The sequence below is a fragment of the Rhodnius prolixus genome, unplaced genomic scaffold (assembly GCF_049639745.1).
Source record: "Rhodnius prolixus isolate KJV_2025 unplaced genomic scaffold, Rpr scaffold_4, whole genome shotgun sequence".
Classification (NCBI taxonomy): Eukaryota; Metazoa; Arthropoda; class Insecta; order Hemiptera; family Reduviidae; genus Rhodnius; species Rhodnius prolixus.
The window spans coordinates 15846050-15868040 of NW_027411614.1; the positions used below are offsets into that span (position 1 = coordinate 15846050).

The 21991-nt window shown below is 34.7% G+C and overlaps 1 long non-coding RNA gene and 2 pseudogenes across 3 annotated transcripts in view; all 3 read left to right on the forward strand.

The window, feature by feature from the left end:
- Positions 1–2034: 2034 nt before the first annotated feature.
- On the forward strand, positions 2035–2167 carry LOC141456600 (U4 spliceosomal RNA; annotated as a pseudogene).
- A 15669-nt stretch (positions 2168–17836) lies between these two features.
- Positions 17837–17936, forward strand: LOC141456613 (U6 spliceosomal RNA; annotated as a pseudogene).
- A 3739-nt stretch (positions 17937–21675) lies between these two features.
- The window catches only part of LOC141455778 (uncharacterized), a 119790-nt gene continuing 119474 nt past the window's right edge, over positions 21676–21991 (forward strand). For all 3 annotated transcript variants that reach the window (XR_012459430.1, XR_012459429.1, XR_012459428.1), the window contains exon 1: positions 21676–21931. This is a non-coding gene — a long non-coding RNA (uncharacterized lncRNA). The remainder of the gene's footprint in view (positions 21932–21991) is intronic.

The following is a 21991-nucleotide window of genomic DNA, read 5'->3' on the forward strand; positions in this document are numbered from 1 at the left end:
ACTGATTTGTTCACTTTTGTAAATTATTGCATTTATTATCCTTAGACTTCTTTTTAGGAATTTCCATCCTACGTTAGCTGATTTACAACAAAATATTTTCTTCCCCCATTTTTCCGCATTTAAGTAACCTTGTTGCCTCCTTCTTGGGCCAAAAGCAGAAAGTGCACTAACCGCCGCTTCCTCTGCGATTTTAGCATCACTTCTGCTTTCGCCAAGGATGGGCAGGTGTTGGTCTAGTGATCAAGAGCGTAGCTTTGTAAGGTCCCCTGTTCGAATCCCACGTATTTTATTTAAAAAAAGTGTTACGAGTATGTTGTATTAAGTATTGTGAATGACTGCACCCGCGGGATTCGCAATGGGAATCTCCCACTTACAAAACCACGCTCATGACCACTAGACCCTCTCCTCCCTGGCAAGATATTCTTACCGTAATCATAGAAGTCTTGTACATTAAAATGATGTGATAGTTATTTTTATTTGATGATGAAACAAATTTATCCTGATTCTCCCATAACCATTACATTTACACTACATTCCTTAAAATTTTCAATTATTATTATTTTTGTACTTTGCGTCACAAATAACATTTTTTGCAGTCAGAGGACCTCCCAAAACGTGTATTTCTGGTGGAAAATTAATATTGAAAACCGATCACGAATAGATAAAATAGTAACTTTGATCTTAAATATCTCAACAAATATTGGAGATATCGAAACGGAATTAACGTCATTTTTCACAGTTTTTTATGTTGTTTTCATAATCATTGTTAAAACTAGTGGTCCTTATATAAACCCAATCGGATTTTTGGCCGTAACATCGCCAAAAATAAAGATACAGCATCGGGGATGGAAAATTTGAAAACTAGACCAAGAAAAACATATAGTTTACTTAGTGGAATTTTTCGAAAATCCGCTTTCCTAAAAAGTTATTAGCGATTGGTGCGTTTTAAATGGATCACCCTGTATATATCTTTTTTAAACTCTCTTTTTTTTAATTCACAACTGCCTATTGGCAACAAGTAAATCAGATTATAATACAGAAATAAACATGGCTTGAAAGATTTGAATGAGGGCTATCTAACGATAACCATCATGAGTCGACTAACACAAGATGCCGTTGAAGTGAATTCGAAGGATACCTTTTTCTCATCATCTGTGAGTTGCTCACTGAAAGTTCGAATTTGATAATTCAAATCGGTGCACCATAAAGAATCTGGTTATAAGCTGTTGCACAAAATCAACTGTTGAAAAATCTATTTTCAGTTTTTTGGATCTTTTTCAAAAATTGTTTTTCTTTAAATCTTTGATATCTAACAGAACGTAAAGAATATTACAAAAACCCGTTTATAAAGTTTTAGATTGAATGTTTCCAACGTTAACGGTAGAATGAAACAAAATATTACTTTTTCAAATTGCTGTTTTTATACTACTTAAGAATATAACTTAAAAAAAAAAAAAAAATTCAGTTCATTAGCCAAGATTAACTAAGAAATGCCTTAAAATACTTTAAGCAACGTGGGAGTCCGTAATATACTTAATTTCTCTTCTTTTTAATATATAAAAAACACTTGCAGTATCTGTGTAACCAATCAAAAGTATATTAATGCAGTTGCATGCTTAAGTGACGTTTCAAAGATGTCAAACTACTTGCTGCACAACTAGATTATATTGCTTGAACTATCAAATAACTATTAATTTCTTTTTTTATATTGCATATTAGCTTATATCCTACTTTATTAAAATAATCGCCTCAAACTTACTTAATACTAAACAAAATGCATGAGTACAAACTTTATAGTTTCATTAGCATTATCCGATTATTATGAAACCTTCGAGTGTTGTTACTGCGGATTCATAATAATTCTGCTTTTTATTTGTTCTAAGAAAAGGAATTTCCGAAGCGAGACGCAAATAAGGAATAGTTGCCATAATTAAATATGAGAATGATTGAATATTTGTTACGGTTCGATAATTCTTGAATATTAGTTATTACTAAAAAAATAATTAAAAAAAATAATAATAAATATAGAAAAAAGTCCTTGCGCAGTGGCAATATCGTAAACTAATGAAGGTCTCCTGAGGTGCGATTATTGCTAGTTGAAAACTAGGTGCCACGATAGCCGAGCGGTTAGAGGCGAGACCTGTGAAGCTAATATGTATTGTGGTACTGGGTTCGATTCCCGGTCTTAGGCCTTGGATTTTATTTAATGGTTAATAAAAGAAATTTACAGTAAAGTATGTTTGCTAGACGCCTCCGACCACGACACCTAATTTGGTAGTTGGACGTTAAGTCCCGCCTGAAAAAGTAGGCGATTACTTTACTTTTCATAGAAAAAAGTATCCTTTGAGATAACCCTGTGATCTGAATTGAACCCTAACGTGGAAAAATGAAAAATCGGTTGCTCATAAAATTGTTGAAGAAGGAAAAATAACACTACAATAAATTCTCCAAAATTCAAAATATTAGTTTTGGTAATTTGTGTTTCATAATAAATATTTAAATAAAAACATTCTTTCATCCAATTGAAGATAGCATTGACACAATTAAGAATTTTGCTTTTAGTATCAAAGTGAAAAATGGTGAAAGTAGACTGTATATTTATCAATAATGGGCGGGTACTTTAGAGTAGTAATTACGTGTGCAGAATAGCGAGTAAGAGATTCCCAGCGTGGTTCGAGCTACTGCTTTTTAATCAGAAAATTTTTTAATCGTTTTTAAAGTTTTGGCCCTCGCTAAAGATACCAAATTTGGTAGTGGAACTTTAGGCCACCTTAAAAAAACATTACTTTTTATTTATTAGTTATTATTAGTTTGCTGCTTCGTAATAACGTCATTTTCTGTCATTTGCTTTGCAATATAAACAAAATTAAGACAATTTCTAAGAGGATCTAATAAACATTTTTTTTTTTAACGCTGAGTTTCAGTAATGAAGGGACCTCAAAAACAGTACGGTACGATCTCAAGACTTCTTTTATTACTAAGATGAGAGAAAATGTAAACTAGTAAATACACTTTAAAAACAGTAAACAGGTTGTGCGTAGAGCAGAGGTTGCCAAAGTGATCTATAAAGACCCCCTGGGATCTATTTAACAGAAGTAGGGGTCGTGTGAGCCAGGGAGTCAATTGGGGGTCGAAGGAAAAACAATTTCGAACCCAATATAGCGAACCTTGCAAAGAAACACTAGGCACAGCCATCTCATTAATTAAGAAGCAATACTGTAGTTACTTTACTTATTTATAATTACTTATTATTTAATAAATATTAAGGTATTTAAATTTCAACATCAAGATATTTTTCATAAAACTATTGTTACACAATGTAAAATTACTTAAATAAATGTTTAAAATCATAAAATACGAGGTGTGGCTATTAAATAACGAGACTATTGCTATAAAACATTTTATTTTAAATTTATACATATTTAGTTATTATCACCTTCAATATACACCCCTTCCCTATCCCTACAAAGCTCCATGCGAATTTACCATTGTTCGAAACCGTGCTGGAAGTCTTTTTCTGTGAGCTCCTGCATGACGCGTGCCGCTTTTTCTTTCACAGCTTCAACGGACTGAAATCGTGTTCCTTTTAATGCAGTTTTGACTTTGGGGAACAGATAAAAGTCAAATGGGGCCAGGTCAGGCGAATAAGGCGGATGGCCTAAAACTGGGATGTTGTACTTGGCTAGAAACGTCTTGACAGACTATGCAGTGTGAGCTGGCGCGATGTGTTGATGGAGAACCCCTGACTAGTTCTTTCACAAATCAGGTCGTTTTTTCCTTACTCTTTCACGGAGTTGAGCAAGTACCTCACGGTAGTAATGTTGATTAATTATAATCGATATTTTCATCCGTTTCGGACGTGGAAGGGCGACCCGGGCGGTCATGATCTCCGACGTCTTCTCGGCCATCTTGGAAACGCTTAAACCACTCAAAAACTCGCGCACGTGATTAACATTCATCGCCGTAAACTTATTTTAATAAAAGATAGTTTCAGTAGCGATTTTACCAAGTTTTGATGTGAAATTTCACGACAATTCGTTGCTCTACTACATGTGTAGTATCATGTTTTCGGCAAAACGAAACTAACTCCTCTTACACAAACGACGGTTCCGGTCAGACAGACCGGATTTCTCTACAAACACGTGAGACGCTGCAATGGAAAGAGAAGACTTTACGCTGCATAGCTGTCGGTCGTTTGGCCCATGCTAGTTCTTCTATAGCAGCATCAGTCTCGTTATTTAATAGCCACACTTCGTAAATGTACAAACACTGTACCTAATAGATAGTTTTATTTTTAATTAACTGAAAATTACTTTTATGGGGGTCGATGGAGATTTCTAAAAAATATATAGAGGGCCATGATCAAAAAAGTTTGGCGACACCTGGCGTAGAGATACTCTGGTAATGGTAAAAGAGATGATGTTTGTAAATGACTATTGCATTACGGATTGTATTTATTTGTAAATAAATAATGTTTGATCGATCCGTTCTGATTCATTGAAAGAAAAATTCCCTTTTCAATGTCTTATAAACAATAGCAAATCCTTTTCTAACAAACATAGAGATTATTTTATTACAAACATAAACAAAAGGACTGATAATAGTAGAGGCAGTATAATTCTAACTTATTTTGAAATTAATGGTTGCCGATATTTACCATCTTTAGACAAACAAATTATATAGTAAATATTTATTTATAAGTACGAAATGTGATAATGTGATTTTTCTTTTAACTTTCAAGACTTTGATGAAAAGTAGGCGTATCTTATAGATATAATAATGAGTTAGTGGTCACGAAATGACGCCCAAACTAGAACTGCTTGTCTTAAGTAGAAGTCCTCCCAGTTGAGTGAAGCAACATTATCTCTGATAATTAACTTTAAATGAAACATTTAAAGAATAAAACAGCAATAATAAATTACAAAAGATTTACCAATTTCCTTTCTAACAACAGACGCTATCCAGTTCTTTATGATGATACTTTAAAACAGGTCCCATTAGCGGATTATTATACTTTATTTTTTCAATTTTATTTTTAACGCAATGATTGCTATTTAGATATTTTTTTTACATAACAATAACTGTAAATTTGCCTGCTCCCACTTAGGAATAGAATCTTTTAATTGTCGCCGAAACGTTTTATTATGTATATTTATTTCCTTACAATGCTATTAGACAATTTCTCGTTTTACATACACTATTCGAAATAGGTATAAAAGTAACGTTTTAAACCATAATTTTTCAACATTGTCTTTTCTGAAATATTAGAATATTCTTTATGAATTATCAGAATTATTCTTTCGATTTTGAGATTCCACTGGAGTACTCTTGTCGGATCTACTGGAACGTTTTTTGTTTTTGTTTTTTGATACGTCAGTCTTATGTGAGCCCTCTGCATTATTTTTAGCGTAGATTGTGTTAAGGCTTCAGCTTTGACTTTTTTTTTATTTTATTATTTTTTATTTTTAGTGGTCCCCGAGCGCTAGCTCACACTTCAACCGTTACAAGCCAACAGCCACAAACAATCGCCAAACACAAGATGAAAACAATAGAAATATTATAAAACAAACATACAAACAAAAATAAATAAAATAAAATAGAACTACACATTCGTAGGCACTCCACTCACAATCCTGAAGCCACACACACTACAACAATCAGCGAGCAACACGCCTCAGCGGACCAATCAGATCAAAGACATCATCTGCCCACCACCGAGGCCATCCGTCTGTCAAAGGCCGCCCGCACGAAATCACGGAAGGCCGCATACGCTGTCGCGCTCTCCAATAGCAGAGGGAAAACGTCCCCAGCCATGCAGAACGGAAACCCCACCTTCTGCCACATAATAGAGCGCAAATCATTGTAAAGATCACAGTGCAAGACAACCGTCTCCAGATCTCCGCACGCGCAATACGGATCTGTTGCCCGTCACGAACATTTTAGCCCGTAACATACAGTGTACCGTGACCAGTCGCGTAACCGCACATGGCATCTTCGTGGGAACCAGTCGTCTACCTCCGACAGCGTCGGGGACGAAGCTAAATGTGGTTCTACCCTTAGTTGAAGCTCACCAACTATTCCTCAATTCCCGATTCACCTCCTCTTCCACTTCACCATTCATCCTTTCTCTAAACCATAACCGATAGTTTCAAGACAGTCAGTTATGTCAGCCGCCGAAACTCTATGGCTCTAACCATGAGGACCCACACTCTATATCCCTACGCAATCCATAGCGCACCGCGGCCTTAACCACCTCCAAGTCCAAAGACAAGTACCCCCTGAGCACCTGCATGTGGTCCGGGTATAATGCCCCATGAGAAATAGAACTGTTGCATGGCCATGTGGTGCATCCTCAAAATCGCGGTCCCCACCCGATGGGCCCAAACCGACGCACAGTAGTTAACTAAATAACTAACCTTCCTTCTTAAACCCCATGACATGCGGCACAAAGCTTAATTTCGCGTCCAGATTCATCCCCAAGTATCTGACCTATGACACCCAACACAGCCTATCGCCACAGTATCTGACAAGTAGGGGGCGAGCGACCCCTTATCAACATTGCCGCCGTCTTATTCGGAGCAATCTTTAGTTTATAATTCTTACATCACGTCACGTGCAAACATAATATTTAAAAGTCGTAAGTTTTGCCTTAGATGCAATCAGGCACATTAAGTAGATTTATTAAGTACCGAGCGGTTGCATTAATAAGCATCAGGGTTAGATGATAGAATGAGCCAAGTAGAAATAAGATAGATTACATAATCAAATGTCTAATAAACTCTCATTAAATCTAAACTAACGGGAGATTCACAGTCACTAAGAGAAACCTAATACAAGAAATAACTAAAGAGTAGGGAAGGGATTAGCTAAGGGATTAAGCGATTAGCGTATTAGATTCCCATGCGGAGATCCCGGATTCGAATCCAGTTGCTGGCGCTTAGCTTTTCTCTTCATAAGAGCTACTTGGAGCTCACTGTCCGGTAATGGACCGTATTTTTGTGTGGAGAAAGAACATTGTGCGGAGGACGGCTGTGCATTGAAAGAAGCTCCCGGGCGCCAATAATCTCAGATGTTGACGCGCCTTAAATCATTAAAAAAGAATGAACAGTCGACGAACAAAGAAGGACGAGCATCGTGATTGCTAAAGTAACGCTAGACTGTATGATCGAACTAGAATTTTCTTGTCTAGCGTAGTTCAGGTTTTTAGAGAGCCATTAGAGAGAAAGCGTTATGGCGGACACTTTCTGTTTTTATTATAGTTTTGCCGGTCTACTATTTTCAGTTTATTAAATCTATCCGAGTAAACGCCATTAGTGGGGCCAGTCAAATTTTGCTCTCAGAAACAAATGATCTGCCAAATAACTTAAGAGAGAAACAGAAAAAGTTAAAAGAAACCACAAAAAATTAAAACAATTTAAAAAAAGATAAGGCGTAGACTTGATAAAGAAGTTTGAAAGTGTATCAATGGCTACAGAGAAGCACTTCTTCCTTCTTACGTAATTTATGTTCAGATAAAAATGGCGATAAAACCTTTTATAACCAGTTATTAAAATAAACTAAAATTTATATATACATATATTTTTTAAAAAAAGTATAAAATTACCACACATATTGCATGCATGCACTCCCCATTTTAAATATTCTACAGAAGACCAATTCAAATTACAAAATACCTCATTAGGTCCCAATACAAACTTGCTTCATACAGTTAAAAAGAGATTTATTGTATCATTTATATTTATCGAAGAATTAACTGTTAAAATACAATTTTTAACTTCTGCTTTCTAATAAATTATGTAATTCCCATACAAAACTAACACTAACACGATATATTACAATTATTGTAAATATAGCGTTAAAAGTTTTGAGAGTTTGAAATTTTATTTTTTTGAATAAATGAAGAAACAACTAGTATGTTACGTCGCCACGTCTGCCTCTACAGTTCTTACCATCCTAGACATGAGTTTGCGCGTTTTGGCGAACCATTTCCTTTTGGGCCCATTTTTAAAAAAAGTGAAATTTTTGACCAGTTTTTTATTTATTTTAACAGATTGAAAATTAAAAATTATTTTTTTCTCACCTAAAAGACTACATTTTCTAAAAATCTGTTAAAAATTAGTAGGAATTCCGTTATTTTTTTCTAAACCTGGAAATAACGTTAAGCTTAAAACTGACTTTAACCAAAATTGAGCATCAAATCACTAATATGCGTGTGGTTTCTTTTCCTTTTCCAAAATTCTAACCATATTTTATGAAAATAATTTACATTCCCACAATAATTTTGTTAAACGAAGTTTAGGCGCTCTAAAAAAACGAGTAAAAAATTAAGGGTCTACTGTGACGGCTACTGGGGTTATTTAGCGCTCCTAATCATGCTTAATCTCTTCGTGTGGTCACTCAAAAAATGCGAAAAGTTCTAATTTGATTTTTTGTACAAGTGGCACCATGAGTAAATGAGCTTTTCGGCAAAATCAGCCAGCCGAACGTGCTGAAGGAGTTGATGAATGCAGCAGCATGTTTGTAAGAACCGAGGTTTGTCAATATTTTGATATATTTGTCCTGTTTTAAATGGTAAAGAAACTAATTTTGTTAGTGCGCAACACATGGGTTGCTATTTTAGAATAAGTATTGAACATATGGGTTTTATTTTAGAACAACTATCATATGATTTATGTGTTAAGAACTTTATTAGTATTCAGTTTGTAGTTAAGTTGGTATTTGGTTTTGGGTTTTGGATCTGGAGAAGCAGACAAATGTGAAACGAGTTACGAGTAGCGAGTTACGAGTTCTGAGTTGAGAATTGTTTGGTTGAATAAACTCCGTTGCACAGAATCCTGTTGTTTTGATCTGGATCCAAATACAGTTTCACATTTCTTCAAGGTGGACTTGTTAGAAGATTAGAAGATTCTAATTAGAGGAATTATTTAAGTTTAAGTTTATGGACAATATTTATTTAATTTATAATTAGTATTTGTTAGGTTGCTATTAGTAACGTGAATGTTTGTTTTTAGTTTTATGAGTTTAATCATATGGTATTGTCTTTATTTATATTAATATTATTGTTTTGGTTGGTTTATATTGTTCATTGTGTATTTGAAAATTTGCAAGGTTTTTGTTTCTTCGATTGTCAATAGAAGAAAACTATCATGATGGAATGGCTAACAGAGAAAACTTTAGAACAAGTTCTTAAAGAAAAAAGAGCCATGGAAGCAGCTGCAGCAGCTGGAATAAAGGCAAAGGTGGCCAAACTGAATGCGTTGCAGAAGCTAGAACAGGAGGAGTTGAAACTAAAACAAAAAAAAGATAGACTCATGCTGGAAGCGGAGTTAGCCGAGGTGAAAGCTAGAAACCAAGTTTTAGAAGAGTATGAAGCAGGAAGAAAGGTATCAAAGTCGCCAATAGTCAGCGGTAATTGGGGAGCAAACAGGCAATCTGTTAATTACCAGGCCACGGGGATCTGGAACTTATGGTTGGGTCCAAAGGAATTGGACATTAGTAGAAAAATCTAAAGATAAGGTTAATTATAAAACTGAAGAAGATTTGGAGAAAATAGATTCAGCTGGCAATAAACTTCCAAATAGTGAGATACTTGATCATGAACACAAGAGGAGAATCGAAGAGAAGTTTATTGAATTAGAAGCGGTTGCAGAGCATCAAGTCTATAATCAAGACGAGATAGAGACGAAAGTTTCAGCCAACAGGACACTGCTTATGGCAAATGATTCAAAATTGGTAGAACAACCCAGAAACGAATGTGGACAAATTATTGTCCGTGAAACGCATCAGATTGCACCTCAGCAAGAAGAGAATGTAAGGCTGAGAGAAGCTTTCAGAATTACTGAACCTTTGGAAGATGCACGAAATGGTAACGACATTAACGTCGACACTAAGAAATACCCACTGGTCCACACACCTTCTCCATCGCCTACCAGAAATATTACGGCAGAGGCGAAAAAAGAGAAAAAGAAGAAAACAAAGCAAAAGAAAAGAGACAGAACGCAATCGCCAGGTGTTTCTTCCAGGAAGAAGACCAAGGATAAAGCAAAATATAAGAAGAAGTGGAAGAGAAAAGAGAAATACAAATGGCCGCCACCAAAGTTTACTAAGAAACGCACTCCAAAGACACCAAATGGATCTCGTCGTAGAAGATTATCGCCGAGAAAGCGGTATAGCAAATGCAAACATAATGGTAGAAGCAAGTCAATATCTGTTGAGAGAGGAAGTAGAAGCGCAAATAGAAACCGAAGGAGTAGAAGTAATAATCGGCCATCAAAAGGAAAGAAGAGGAAGGTAGCGGAAGTTGCCACGAAGAGGACTAGAGGGTCTGTGTCACGCAAAAGTAGTAAGACGCATGATAGATCTGGAAGCAGGAGTCAAGAAAAGAACCGGGATAACGGCAGTGAAGAAGGTTGCGCCAGAAGGGTTGTGGTAAAGTACAGTAGGTCCGAGTTTGAGATACTATTATTCAAGATGATTTGTCACGTGTACGAATTTCGCAGTTAAGTCGTTGAAACATCCGGATTGTTTCAAGGTGGATGGTGTTAGTGCGCAACACATGGGTTGCTATTTTAGAATAAGTATTGAACATATGGGTTTTATTTTAGAACAACTGTCATATGATTTATGTGTTAAGAACTTTATTAGTATTCAGTTTGTAGTTAAGTTGGTATTTGGTTTTGGGTTTTGGATCTGGAGAAGCAGACAAATGTGAAACGAGTTACGAGTAGCGAGTTACGAGTTCTGAGTTGAGAATTGTTTGGTTGAATAAACTCCTTTGCACAGAATCCTGTTGTTTTGATCTGGATCCAAATACAAATTTAACCTTAACTTTGAGTTGATTCGTGATTTTAAATTATGCTTAAAAGACTACAAAGCAAAATTTATTGGTTCGCTCCAAGGAATTCTGATGAGAAAATGGTTTCCGCTTTTGAAACCTTTCGTGATGAAGTGAAGAAATTACTAGCCTTTAATTAATTCTTCATTTTAGGCAATTGGCATCCAGGCAGGGGTTGCAGCTCCTGAAAGAGAAAGTTAACATTAGTTTAATTAAATTATTAGAAGAAAATAACTAAACATGTGTATATTTCATAGCGCGAATAAATATGTGATAACTTAATGTAATAAAACATATTTTATGATGATTAAAATTACAGTGCAATAAATATAAACAGTCCATTAAATAAGTAGTCATACAATCATCTTTACGACTGTCTAATTATATGCAAAAATGTTTTCTTTATTAATTATTCATTGACAACTATTCGATTAGTCGCGCAAGATATATATGCAGATATTATAAGGCAAGTAGGTATCACTACGTAGGACAGAAAAAGAAAGAAGCATTAATTTTAATGCTTTAATTATAGTCTTAAATAATATTAAATATAATGCCCGTAGTTTAATTTAATACTTCCATTAATTAACACTGGGTATTCTATGTTGTAATTATTAAGATTTTTTATTTTAAATTAGGTAATATAGAATCCTGGGCAAAGAAGTAGTGCATTAAAATGCACCCACAGAAATACCAGCATGACACGTTTACTTTCCGGCGGGGCTTCTTTCTGTCCACCTGTCCTCTTCAACAGCAATCCTCTTCCTAATACAGATCTGTGCGCTACTATGGTACATTGTTCTTTGAAAGGATTCGTACAAGAAATGAAGTCTACACTGTCTTAATCAACAGGTCACTTACATCATTGGAAAAGAGTTCAAAATTCCAAGAAAATTTTCTGTATTTAAGCAAATTTATTTCAGAGGGCCATATAAATCAAATTATCAAAAAGTTCAATGGGTAGCGCGGTGGATAGGCTTATGTTCCGGGATCAAACCCAGGCGAATTACCTTTGAATTTCTCTACCTAGAAGCCTGCAGCTTACTGTCCGGAGAGGGAAATGATGACCTTAGAGATTCGACTTCATTAAATTATAAATAATAATAATAATAATGAGAATGATACAAGTTTTCTATGTCCATTATAAAATTATTTAATTAAAAATCTGATAGTCGAGTAGATTATGTGTTTATAAACTCTAAGGCATCCAACTAACTGTCCTTTATTTACTGTAATAACTTTAATTACACAATGAATCAATGAATCGCACAATACAGGTCTTATAATTCTTATGCAAATTTTAATAATACATACAAAATTGTGTACACATTAATAGAATGGTATGTGTACCAAGCAAGTAGGCGGCATTAAGAACCCGTAACTTTGGGCAACTACTACTTCAGAATAGGAGCAGAAAATCACTAGCGCCCGCGCGTCCCATCAACGTCAAAAGATTTGCCACGAGACAAAGGCAATTGTTTATACAGTCTACTAATACACCTTCCATTGTTTAATGCAACAGTGTATAATTAGATTGAAAGTAACGATGATGTTTGCTAACAAAAATATGTAACAGGTAACTCTTGATAAAAAAGAGCAGGTTACAACAATTATGTGTATTTTGCAATTAAATTATTTTAAATTATGATGAATTACAAAAAATTTCACACTAAATTAATGTGATCTGAATTCCATGGATATACTCAGTGATGCTACGTTGAATTTTTCTATTTTAAAGACTTTTGCATTAAGTACAGAATTATTTAAGTATAAAATAATTTTACTAACTAATATGAACATCCGCTGCCAACTTTTGAACCTCAAGAATCTCATTCAAACTTCAAGAAGAAGCTCTGTATCTCCTAGTAAATAAAATTTATGCTGGAACCGATATTAAAAATTTTTCAGGGAAAGAAAAATGTATTTTGCTTAAAAATGCTGAAATTTGCAAGCATATTGTATTTTAAGATTACCTCTAGAATTTCGAGTTAAAAATATGTCTTGGCAGTGTATAAAAAAGTTTCCTTTTTTCAAAATAAAAACAACTGGCTCCCTGAGGGCCTTACTCTTTTAAGGAATCAGAGGAGTGTAATCAAATGATTCAGCATTGGAGTATAGGGATAATCAATAATGAATGAATCAAAAACAAAAAGGGGGCCTAGAGTAATCCCTTAGGTTTATCTAGGTAACCCCAGGTCACCTCCAGAACAATTTTCAGAAAACATGTTCATCAATCTTATTTGTACCTTTGTTACAATTCTTATTTGAGAATCAGTCTAATTTCACTAATGTGGCAAGACTCGCTTCTGCGCCACTGATACTACTCGTAATAAGAATGGAACTAATTGCATTAAATAAAATTGCATTAATTGTTCTTGAATGTCCAAGAAACAGTGAGGAATTCGACAATGTTGTTTTTAAAATCGCATCGCATAGTAAACTTTTTTAAATGATAACTTCTTGAGATGTTGGTTGAAAAGCAGCATGATGATTGTTTTAATACTTCTGGACTCGAAAGAGATGCAACTTTTTGGGGTGTTGGTTGTAAAGCAGCATCATGTTTGCTTTAATGCAATCTGGACTCAAAAGAGGTGCAACTTCTTGAGGTGTTGGTTGTAAAGCAGCATCATGATTGCTTTAATGCTTCTGGACTCGAAAGAGATGCATATTCTTGTGGTGTTGGTTGTAAAGCAGCAACATGATTGCTTTAATGCTTCTGGACTCGAAAGAGATGCATATTCTTGAGGTGTTGGTTTTAAAGCAGCAACATGATTGCTTTAATGCTTCTGGACTCGAAAGTGGTGCAACTTCTTGTGGTGTTGGATGTAAAGTAGCATCATGATTGCTTTAATGCTTCTGAACTCGAAAGAGGTGCAACTTCTTGTGGTGTTGGTTGAAAAGCAGCATCATGATTGCTTTAATGCTTCTGGACTCCAAAGAGATGCAATTTCTTGTGGTGTTGGTTGTAAAGCAGCTTTAATTCATTGCTTTAATGCTTCTGGACTAGAAAGAGGTGCAATTTCTTTTGGTGTTGGTTGTAAAGCAGCTTTAATTCATTGCTTTAATGCTTCTGGACTAGAAAGAGGTGCAATTTCTTTTGGTGTTGGTTGTAAAGCAGCTTTAATTCATTGCTTTAATGCTTCTGGACTCGAAAGAGATGCATATTCTTGAGGTGTTGGTTGTAAAGCCGCAACATGATTGCTTTAATGCTTCTGGACTCGAAAGAGATGCATATTCTTGTGGTGTTGGTTGTAAAGCAGCATCATGATTGCTTTAATGCTTCTGGACTCGAAAGAGATGCATATTCTTGTGGTGTTGGTTGTAAAGCAGCAACATGATTGCTTTAATGCTTCTGGACTCGAAAGAGATGCATATTCTTGAGGTGTTGGTTTTAAAGCAGCAACATGATTGCTTTAATGCTTCTGGACTCGAAAGTGGTGCAACTTCTTGTGGTGTTGGATGTAAAGTAGCATCATGATTGCTTTAATGCTTCTGAACTCGAAAGAGGTGCAACTTCTTGTGGTGTTGGTTGAAAAGCAGCATCATGATTGCTTTAATGCTTCTGGACTCCAAAGAGATGCAATTTCTTGTGGTGTTGGTTGTAAAGCAGCTTTAATTCATTGCTTTAATGCTTCTGGACTCCAAAGAGATGCATATTCTTGAGGTGTTGGCTGAAAAGCAGCATCATGATTGCTTTAATGCTTCTGGACTCGAAAGAAGTCTATATTTTCACAATAAAAATACCAAGTTTTTGATAAAAAGATACGTGTATTTCGTTGAAAACAAACTTATCAGCAATTGGAATAATTTGCAGTTTGGATGTTAGTTGGCTGAGCACTTCATTATCAGAGAGTGGAATGTACTTTAGCCGTAAATATGTGGACACATCTTAAAAGAAAAAAAATATAATCCGTTTAATTGGCTAATATTCTTCGCAACTGACTCTTCCTGAGTGAATGATTGCCTTGGATCCAACACAGATGGAAAAAAGAAGAAGAAATACTGGGAAATGTTGTAAGTTTAGTTTTTAAAAAAAAGAACATTGAATACATGACGGCATTAAATATTTGTCTACCGTACGTATTTCATACCGGCCATTTCTTTACATCCAGCTAACTTCCAACCACAAATCAGAGTGCGCTGTTTGAGATTCCAAGTGTTAACTTAATTTGTGTGGGAACTGTTGTACGCCCATTTAACCTCCGTACTCTCCAGTCCAAGCTCTTTAATAGCTTTCTCATTTCTTTCAACCGCTTTACTAATCTCCAACTTGATGAGGTATGCCAGGTCAAGTATTCTTATTAAAGTTTTAATATTTCACATTTCATAGTAGTTAAACAATTATTAATTTTTTAATAAATTTAATTATTCTTTCAAAAGTAAAATTAAAAATACTGTTCCCAACATAAATTTATAATTTCTGTAACTTTTATTACCTTAAAATCATTAATAAATAGCATCCGACTGAGAACCGGTCTTTAGTTTTCCTTAGTCATGAAACCTGTAACCAGCGTCTAGTTTGGCCAATATTTCAATATTTTTATTTTTTTTTTAATGATCTAAGGCGCATCAAAGTCTAAGGTTATTGGCGCCTGGAGCTTTTGTAAGTGCACTGCCGTCCGCCGGATTAGTTACAGGCAGTACCTGTCCCATCACCGGACCGTGGAGATGTAAGAAGCTCCTAGTAAGAGAAAACAAAAATCTAAAGGCCAGCAGCTGGATTCGAACCCGTGATCTTAGCGTTGGAATCCAGTATTCCCTATCCACTCAGCAAAACCTTCCCCTGCCTATTATTTCAATTATTTTTATTACAATTTCTAATTACATGACACCCAATCTCATTGCTTTGTTGGCCGTAGACATTTTCTCTTCTAATAGCAAGATGATAAAAAGTGCTCTGCGTTTAGTAAATTATTGATCTTCAAAAGTGGCCCGTTTACATAATGGCGATTTTGCCGGCCAGGGGTTCTTCTCTATGTATTGTTTATTCTGTCTGCTTTTTATAAGAGTGAAAGTGGGAAATGAGGTACCAAACTTCGATTAGATTTCAGTTCTGTCAACAAAAAACGATTTTAAGTACAAAGTATCTCTAAAGACATTTTATGCGCGGATATCTGATTTAAAATTAAACTACGATAGATACCAGAGGTCTATTTGACTACAGACATTTTTTTTTTCACTATTCCGCCAATTTCTTTGTTTTCTTTGAAGGAAGGTTATCAAATGTTTTCCCTGCTATTTCGACGCACCGTTCTAAATTTTGTACTTCAAAGCTTCGTAGATACAGTTGGTATGCTCTAACGCATTGGGCTTCGTAACAATCGTATTCAAGCGAAATTCCAACAGCCCATCTTTTGGGTTCCTAAAGCGAAACCTAAGAATTGTCCTTCACATAAAACTGCTTTCAACCATAATACCTAAGTAACTGGATCACTGACAGTTCTTAGAGAAGTCATGGTTTCACTACTACATAATATACGCAAAGTTAACCAAAATTAATCTCCATCCTTGTGACAGCAACTATGAAGTAACTCACTTCCAAACATTCGCCCAAGAATTCACTCAAGTATTTAGAAAAAAAAAAAGAAGAAAATATATGTAGAAGGAAATTAAAATTTGCTTTAGAAGCGGCTGCATCTATGTGTGCTAGTAAAATGGCTACAAGTTGCTTCGGATTATAAATGTGACCCAGCAAATGTTTTTAATGTTCACTCATTTAATTTGATATATGATACAAAAGTTCTACTATACAGCATGGCAAGTCGAACCGAGTAATACTGGTCACAACCAGTACCAACTCTTCTTGTAATGATGCTATCCATTGCAATTAATCCATTATATTATAGTCTCTGTAAATCATATAAATCTAATTGTGCCTCTGCTATCTACAATAATATTTTAAAAGTTTTATACAATTCTACACTCTAGACTATGTTCGGTGTTCTGTATTAATTTAGTTTGATAATAAATATCGCTCTAGTAAACATTAATTTATATCTATTCCATATACTTTAGGTAAAAACTCCAGTGTATATGTCTGTACTTTAGAAAAGCTAGACTATAACGGATGCAAAAACCAAAATAAGAGATAGAAGGGAAATATTTATTTACAAATTACGCTACCTGGGTTACTACTTGGACAGTAGACTCACATGGAATCCATACGCGAGACTCAAAAGACTTCAGCTAAACAAAAGGTACGGACAACTAAGACGTATGATCGGAATCGAAACTAAGCACACCCAACAAACTATCTCTCTACAAGTCTTTACTTAAACCCATCTGGACTTACGGATCAGAGCTGTAAGGCTCAATTAAACCCTCCAATATCTATCTCCCTCATCCAAACCTTCCAATCAGAAGTCCTCTGCCGTATTGTAAATGCTCCCTAACCTCAGTATTCACAAAGACCTAATTATCCCTTTTAGGAAACCGAATCTATCCAATCATGATTCCTTAATTTCCACAGAAGCCTATCCTGCCATCCAAATTCAACTCTGCAGCTCAAACTCTTTCCTCATCAACCCATCCTGATTATCCATTAAGACGTCTAAAACGATGTTGGCCTCGTGATCTCCTATTCTAGACAATTCCATTCACTAAAATTCCTGAGAGTGCCAGTACTGGATGATTCTCTCTTCCTGTGACCCTACGGTTGGGTTATCCGTCCGCTATGTCGGGCAGCTTTTGCATCACATAATTGTAGTTTACTCTCAGCCCACACTTTGCCTGATGTACGTGGTTTATTCAGGTAGCAATAAATATATATGTATAGTATATATTTCCAAATGAAAAATTTTATTCATTGTACTCCTGAGAAATGTGGAAGATAGATGCCCAAAAATACCCATTTTTCTGCAACATGAGGTGAAATGTATCACAAAATCGAGATAAACAATAGAAATTACTTCTTTAACCAATGGGTTATTCGATTTCTCAAAAATGACTCCTTTTGAAAACTTCCTATTTACATTATGTATACTTGAAGGCACTTGTTTAAAGACTCGCTTCGGCGGTACATATACTAAAATTGGAACGATACAGAGTAGATTAGCATGACCCCTGCGCAAGGATATCATGTCTGGCAGACGGTTGTATCTATAGAAATACAGTAATTTTGTATCCACTATTTTATTATGTAATAAAGCATTATTAATTATTATTATTATTATTATTATTATTATTATTATTATTATTATTATTACTACTTTAAGGCAAACTCAGATTTATAAATTTTACCTCAATCATTTTTTCTAGGTTTTTTTAGGTTAATTTTAGAGTGGTATATGGGTAGGTTTCCGTGTAAGGTTACATTACAGTATAATGTACGTGTAAAAACTGTATAATTTAGAAGAATTATATTTGACTCAAATATCCAAATTTGAAAAATATTTTGTTATTTTAAACCGTGAAAATAGTAGAAGGGAAAAAGTTATGTGAGTGGCTACAGCCATTTTTACTCGGCTTCACTTTGTGTATACCAAAAGAAAAAGATCAGTTTGACCTGACTGATAATTCACTTTGTTTCTCTGAAGCTGTTTAAAGTGTGACAAGATGGGTAAGGAGGTACAGTTTGGAAGAGAATGATTGAGTGAAGATGGTAACAGATTGTCTACAGAAAGTAGAAGATTGGCGGTAGTAAGAACACGCGCTTTGCTGGACAGGTTGTACGAGAGCCACTTTGCTGTCGGTCACGTGATGTTTATTCTCACCACAGAGGATAATAGTAATAATTCCCGTCTTATCCAGAGACTAATGGTCAGAAGGCGGAGTGGATGGATATCCTCTCTTGTTCGTACAGATAGAAGGAGCGGAGTTGTGGAACGCCTCCCAGCTAGAAAGTTCTAACATATGTTCTACAAAATGATGTAACTAAAAATTGGTGTGAGTCTCGTTTTTGACCGTCATACATTACCTTCTGGGAAATGTAAATTAACATTTTTTGTTTTTTGTATTTTACATCATGTTTCTTTGTACTAGGTGATTTGTTGCAGAATGTAATACTACAATAGACCTATTCTAAATTTAGTGAAAGAAGTTTAAATTTCAATCACCGGTCCGGGGTTCATTGTGAGATGCTGTCGAGTCTTTCACAGACCTCTCAGACTGGTTGGTTCTCTTACTCGGCCTTCTAGTGTAACATGTCAGCTCTGGCAACTCTATAATTCTCCCCGATCCTTTCTATACATTTTGTAGGGGAAGGAGATACCGATTCATCTAGTGACGGATTGTTTGAGGTTTCAGATTTAGTATTTTTGGTTGGAATAAGGTTGATAACAAAGAAGGTTAGGCTGTTTCCCTTCAGGAGGAGGTTGCTCAATTTGATCGATAGTCGGTAGCTCGATTTGATCGATAGTCGGTATTTGATGGCGAAGGGTTTCCTTCCCTACTAATGAATAAAATCATACTTTCCTCCAAATGTCAGAGAGAATTGAATGTTTTAATCAAAAGTAGGCTCCATCAATTCGAAACCTTTTTTTTTGCGTTTATTTATGCTACAATCATCGCGTTTGCGCGATAAGTAACAGTGATAACCGAGTAACAAATGATAAGTAACGAGTGAAGAAGTTACCCAGAGGTAACACTCCCAAATATTAGATGTTTAGTCACTCTCTTCACCGGAGAGGAGATCACAAGGCCACTGTCTTTTAAAACGTCTTGTCAGATTGTCAGGAAGAGTTCTAGAAGAAAGATTTTGAGCAAGAGGATTTATATGAAATTGTAGGCTGAAGTGGAGTTTTCTGTATCGTGTTTTAGAAACTTGGGTGACAAAAGGAACGTTAAAGTCAGTGTGTATAGTCAGGTTGGAGGCATAAAATGGAGTGTGTGCAATAGTTCGAAGTATTTTAGATTGTAGCGATTGCATCCTTTGGAGACTGTAGCGTTTGGTTGAACCCCACAGCTCTATTTCATACCCCCAGATAGGTTTTAAAATAGAAGTATAAATCAGTCTTTTGTTGTCCAGAGAGAGTTTTTGATCTATCGTCTAAGAGTCTTTTAAGTAGCCGATAGCGTCTGTTTAGTTCTGTTCTTTTAAGTCTAGTGTGGGGGTTATTTCGAAAACAAATCTATTAGTTTGAAGTAATTTTTTGTTAATGCTGTTGAGGAATTCATTGACAGAGAATCTTGAAGAGTTGCTTCCGACTTCATGTAGGTTACTTATGATTAGGTTACATTGGATTTAAAAATTTAAAAGCCGATTTTTATCACATTATCATCTAGTCGTGTTTTAAGTCCCTTTTTATCTTTTAGAAAACCACATGTTACTGTTAGAAACGTTGCCAACTTTAATTAAGATGAATTGAAGATACTTTTTTTTTATTTAATTGACTGTTATAGAGTTCTTTTCTTTTTTAAATGAAGCTTAACTATTTTGAAGTATAAAATTTAAGTGCGCAACCAACGGGAATATATTAGCAACATTTTTTAAATTAACTAGATAATTATTAACACAAAATCGTGACTCGTTCAAGTATCATATTCACAACTTCACTTTACTTGAAAGTCCCCATTCACGTTAATGTTCTCCATGGAAAAAAGTAAATTATATATAAATATTATACATTTATTTTTTTAAAAACCTTTGCTTGTAAAAAACGAAATAAATCCTATAATTTGGAAATTGTGAGACGAAGGGGGGGAGTTTTTGAACAATTTTAAAAAATATACTAATTATAAATAATAACACAGCTAGTATGGCTGCTTTTGATACTGGCTTACTTGTTGATATAATTCTCAGTTACAAATAGCTTCAAATAACAGCGTGAAATTATCGTTCGGAAATCCATTTCTATTAATTCTAAAACATGATTACCGATATCCGATTTCAGCAGACAAGTATTAATTATCGCCTCACATTTTATCACAAACAGAAGACTAAAATTACGGTATTTACCTAAACTCATGAAAACGGATGACAGATCCCTTTGGTGAGACACCAAATAATGTTGTTTTTTTTTTCATTTCCAATCCTAACGGGTCAGCTGCGAGACAGCAGTCTGGTTCAAACAGTTGGAAAAACAAGCGAAATCATGATGAACCAAAATTACTAGCTTTAACCACGAAATATAAGAGTACTTTCTTATTTGGAAGTTTAATTCTTCAACAGCGAAAAACAGTCGTCTTCAAAAATACTAGGATACCTTCCATCCGACTCTACAATCCAATAGTCTGGCCTTTGTTGAAAAAAAATCATTTCATAATCCAGAAAATCTTTTAATATTTAATTACTGCTCATTTGTGATCACGTTTTTGGCTATGTAATACAACCTGCTTTGCAACAGATCTCTGTAAACTCTTTTAATTAGGTAATGTGCACCACCTCTTTCTATTCTGTATTCATTTATCTTTTTATAATTGCATGTAATTACAACGTTTATCTATGAATTGCAGTTTTCTGTTTTGAACTTTGCCCTTTTTTAAAATAAATGAGATAAATGAGGTGAATTTTTTAAATAAAAATGTATTAACAGCCATTAAGAAAGCTAATCTTTATTTTAAAATGTTTGGCGTAAGTAACACTTTAAGGAATAAATATTGTGAATTTATCAGCAACTCAATAGATCACTAATTCAATACATTATTTGCACTAAAACTTTATGTAACGCACTACAAATAGCTTAAACACAATTTATAAAAGAAATCACAAAAATAATAATCAAATAAAAAATATTTCATTTATGAATGAAATAAAATCCCTAATTTGCTAATTACATATTCACTAATTACATTTTTTTTTTTGCAGATTATGAATGAAAATAAATGTAAAAAACTGTTGGTAACTCTGCTTACCTTAATAACCTTAATTTACCAGCTGATCAGTTACCGACGGCCAACTTTAACTCGTTAGTGGTGCCTCTTTATTTCCGTGATTTTTTAAAGTAAAATTTACAGATAATATTAATATTTAATATTAGTACCTACATGTTTAAAGTGAAGTTCGGTTTTTATAAATTGTGTTTAAGTTATAGTTATGGCGTGATATACGGTTTTACCGCGAATGGTGTTGTGAATTATTTCAAATAGTGTCAAGTGTCAAATGCTATTGGAGTGGTGATCCACTGAGATGCTGATGAACCATTATATTCTTTATACGAAGTAAGTCTTTAATATCAATTACTTATTTTAAATTTCAATTGTATTTTTATTACTGTTGCA